Here is a 4,713-nt window from a genome sequence, read left to right on the forward strand (position 1 = left end):
ATTTTTTAGATTTTTATAATGCTAAAATCCTATTTTTTCCCATTTTTAGCTATTTTTCTCTATTTATTTATGCATGAAAATAGATTATTTTATGATTTATGATTGTGACTGATCATGAAAGCTGAAATATGTTTTGTCTCAAAATTTTATCCCATGCGCATCTATTTTCCCCACCCGAAACCAATAAAACCATCATTTTTACACTAAAAATGTACTTTTCGGATCATAATTTAATTATTACGATTATTTATCATTACGGGTCTACAATTTTTTTATGCATAGCCCTCAATCATAATGAAAATGAGCTCCAAATTTTTTTTTGTTCCATATGAATTTCATGTAGACCATCAAAAATCAACAAGAAGCTAATTTCCTTTGTAAGTAAAAATGAGGCATACCACTTATTTGCGTGTTGCCGGTTTTGTAATTAATTTTCTCGGGTTGCCAATGGACCCATCCAACAGCAAATATTGAATGCTGAACATCTTCCCTCAGCCCCCTCTTTATCTTGGAGCAATCCGATTCATGTCAGGCAAGCATCCTTCAATCGGTCTTCCTTCTTCTTCATGGGCATGAGCTGCCCCCTTAAGGGGAGAGAGAGGGAGGAGAGAGAAAGACTGATTTCTGATCTCCATGTCCAGGCAGCCATTGGAGGAGCGGAGAGTGGCGATGGAGGGAAAAAACATAGAGCATCAGGCTGTTGTAGTTGCTTCATAGGGTTGTATAGAGGTGGGAGATGGCCCCTCTCCCTCTCTTCATCCATCACCATGGCGCCTCCATTCTTTCATGTGGCCGAAAAAAATGCCCCCCCCCCATGAAATTAGATTTTTAGGGCCTCCCCAAAGGGAGCCCCCAAGGGTCACAACCTTTGGCCCTTTCTAAAGTTATTTACACTTGGCCTTTGGCCCTTAGCCTCCCGGGCATCCCCATTTCTACGTTCGGTGTCCGAATCAAGGTCTAAAAATTTTTACTCGACTGTCTCGAAATTCCCCACTACCGAGCATCTCTTGGGATCCAATCCAGCAGTTTAAAAATTTATGAAAATTCCCCAACCGTTGCTCTATGGGTCTTTAAAGCATTTTTGGGGCTTTGCCGCTTAAAATCGTACAAATTGCAGCTGTTGCCTTTGACGAAGTCTATTTTTCCCCTAAATTTTAGATTTTTTGGCTATTTTAAAGCACTTCTCGACGTCCAAAATCATCTGTCAGCACTCCTAACGCTCCTCGAGAAGAGCCTAGGAAGAGTGAAGGCACCCCTAGCGACATGCCTTTTAGATTTCTTTTCTTGAGTGGGATAAGAACATTTGCTACTAGAGGTGTCCTAGGTATTTCCCAAGTAGTGTCTTTGTGGAGGAATGGATCAAGGCCTCACAAGTGTACATGGAAGAGCAAGAGACCACTTCTATGGAGCAAATGTCTACTAGAGAGGTTCATATTAAGGATCTTCATTATGTTCATATGGATGATGTACTTCTCTAAAATCCCCTAATGAGAAGGTTTAACAAGGCTATTTTGAGGGTTACCAAGGGCATGAAGAAGGCAAACTTACAATTCCCTATATATAATCAGAAGTGTTATATCATGGAATACTTTCATGGGTTTGTTTGCTTTTTGCATGTGTTACTGGTGGGGGGTAAAGGGAAAGAGCATGTCCAAGAACCAAAGACCAAAGCTTGTTGAAGTGGAGATTAGGGAGGTTTAAGATGTTTCAAAGCCAGTAGATGTGGCAAGTGAGAGGGAGCAAAGCAATCAATTGGATGTTGAAGCTTTGAAAACGGAGAACATAGAGATGGGTTCTATTAAGAGGAGGACGATGGTGACATTTCTACGGCTCCCATGTATGTTCTCAAGTCTCATATCCAAGCCCTACTATTAGGGTTTCTTTGCTCTTATTAAACACTTGTTTTAATGATTTTTTTAGCACCTATTTTAGTGATGTGTTAAACATTTATTTTAATGCCTTGTTAAATGGTTTGACAAATTCTTTTATAAATGGACCTCTTAATGTTTTCTTAAACTCATTTTTAAGCATAATTCTAGCTATGTAGCCCTATTATTAGGATTTCTTGCTCTAATTAGAATTTGTGTTTAATGGGTTTTTGAATGCCTATTTTAATTATTTTGTAAACACTGAGTCTAGCACTTTGTTAAATTCTTGGATAAACAAAGAGAGCATGTTGAAACCTAGACAATGTAACCAATCAAACATCTATCGTATTATATGAAGAGTCAAGTGTGCATACAGGGAGGACTAGTGCTTAGCTATCATTGCATAGAATCTTGAAAAAAATTCAAACTTTATTGTTCCAAAAATTGGAATAATTATTTTCTTATAGATTCAAATGTCAAGGATATAAAATATTACTCCGTAGTAGAGACTTTAACCATGATCTACAAGAATGCACTCCAATACAAGTCAACCCTCCTTCTGAGGAAGAGTTTGAAGCAACATAGGAAAACTTGAATGTATCTCACTTGGGTAGATCAAACAAGTACTTGACTCCCAAGTCCTTGCAAATTGGCCAATCACACATCCAAATATACACACTAAGGATTTGTTAGTTTTAGATGAAAATCAAAAGGTTTGTTTCACAAGCTATGTTCGTTTGGACACCATATTGATTTCTATATGAACTCACTATAATTCACTAGGTACGTTTTTCTATGCTTCAGCCTTTTGTATATGAGGATAAGGTCATTAGTCATGTAACCAACAAATGGAAGGGAGTTTTAGGCAAGGAATCTACTTATGCCATTACATTAAAGACCTCACATTTCCAAAGTTGGTTATTTTCCATCATAAGTTTTCAAGGAACAATGCAAAATTCCCTCTCCTTATATTGAAGACCCTATCAAGATATCTTGGAGGGTATCCTATTAGGTGGTACACAGAGAAGAAAGATAATGTTTTTGGAGAAACATGAAGCTTTACAAAATTTTGGCCAAGGTCGCAGTTGTTATGTGCAACATGGCAAATACTGCTTAGTGTAAGCAACATTTCACCTAACAAACGGTATCAAGGATCAAAATATGCTTGTAGAATATGAAAAAGTTGCCTACTTAGATGTAGATCAGTTCCAAAAATTGATGAGCAAGATTTTAAAGAACTAGAGCAACAAGTAAATGACGAACTTGGTCATCTTCAGAGAGGTTGTTGTTTATAATGACGAACTAGAGCAACAATTAAATGACGAACTTGGCCATCTCCACAATGCCTTGAAAAGTATTTGTTCCATTATGGATGGGGTTATAAGGAGCTGTTGTTTATGGGTATCTAAGCCTTTCCTTTTCTTTATCTAATTTGTTGCTACATAGTCTATTTCATTACTACATTAGAATTCTCCCATGATTTCTTTCTTCTTTTCTCTCCAAATATTGCATTGCTTTGTTGATTTCAGATGTTCTTAGTACTTCTTTTATGTTCATTCGATGGATAAGATTTCTATAGGTACATCAATGTAATTGTTCCAAACTGTTGGCTTTCTCCACTCCTCCACCATGTCTTGTATGGTTGAAATAGCTAATAGTGCAAGCTTGATCATAAGTTTTCTCCATACTTTTGAGTTGATCACATTGATAGACTATCATATTCCTTGGTAAACCAGGGGATGTGATTATATATAATGTGATGTCAAAGAATAAAAAGGATGCCAAATTAGTGATGCGCTTTCAATTAAGTGATTATACTTTATCAAACATCATGAAGACAATGCACCATGTAGTGGATAATGTGTTGATTTATCCATGCACTAACCATTGAGTTTTTAAACTCCTCCAACAATGTTTCAAAGTCTTGATAGTCATGTGAGTTCCATGCCTGCATATCACAAAACTTAGAGATTATATCTAAAGACTTCCAAAGCTCACATTGCATGATCACACTCCACCACTATCAATATAGTCATCAACTACACTATGGATGCACTTGCACTTGCTAAACTAAATTCTTTGAATGAACTATGTACTTGAAAAGGATTATTAGAGAGTGGTGCAAATCAAAATATTCTTGCCTTTTCACACATCCAATGGAAAGTTTCTTTAGCATGTCTCGACCATCTTTAGACCTTTTCTCATCCTTTTCAATCTCTATGTTTGCACCATGCAAATTAATGTATGACAATGCACTCTCAAGCATTGCAATTGCATTGATTTGCATAGACCTAGGTTGCATTGTTCAGGCAAAACATATATAAAAGAAAACTAATTTCCCAATGATTTTGCACAGACTATGCATTGTACAAATATGGACTCTAGATAAGGGAATATCTAAACGTACTCTAAAATCTAGATCTTTGTGATGCCTGTCAGGTGCCTTTTTTCAATTCTTTTTATAGTTTCTTTGCAACACACATGTAATATATGCATGGGCTCTTCCAATTGGCTCCTTTTGAGACATTGTACATATACTTTAGGTTCATCAAAGCACTTTCTAGATGCCACTATACATTGAATCTTTCAAATCATTTTATGTCCAGGATTCTCTCATTCCTTTGTCATTAATGATTTGGGGTATACTTATCTTATGGAAAGTTCAATACAGGGTTTCAAAATTTTCATACATAACTTGTAATACATATATATTATTACAAGCATGTAACACAACCACACCATTAGCTTAAGTAAACTTCCAATATAAGTATATTTCTTATCTCAAAAGACCCTAGAGAGAATATATTGTTCTTAGATCAGATACTAAATCATTTTGAATTTTTCC

This window comes from Lygodium microphyllum, chromosome 30, assembly GCF_053477565.2.
Source record: "Lygodium microphyllum isolate KBCC chromosome 30, Lygodium_microphyllum_v1.1.10, whole genome shotgun sequence".
In the NCBI taxonomy this organism is placed as follows: domain Eukaryota; kingdom Viridiplantae; phylum Streptophyta; class Polypodiopsida; order Schizaeales; family Lygodiaceae; genus Lygodium; species Lygodium microphyllum.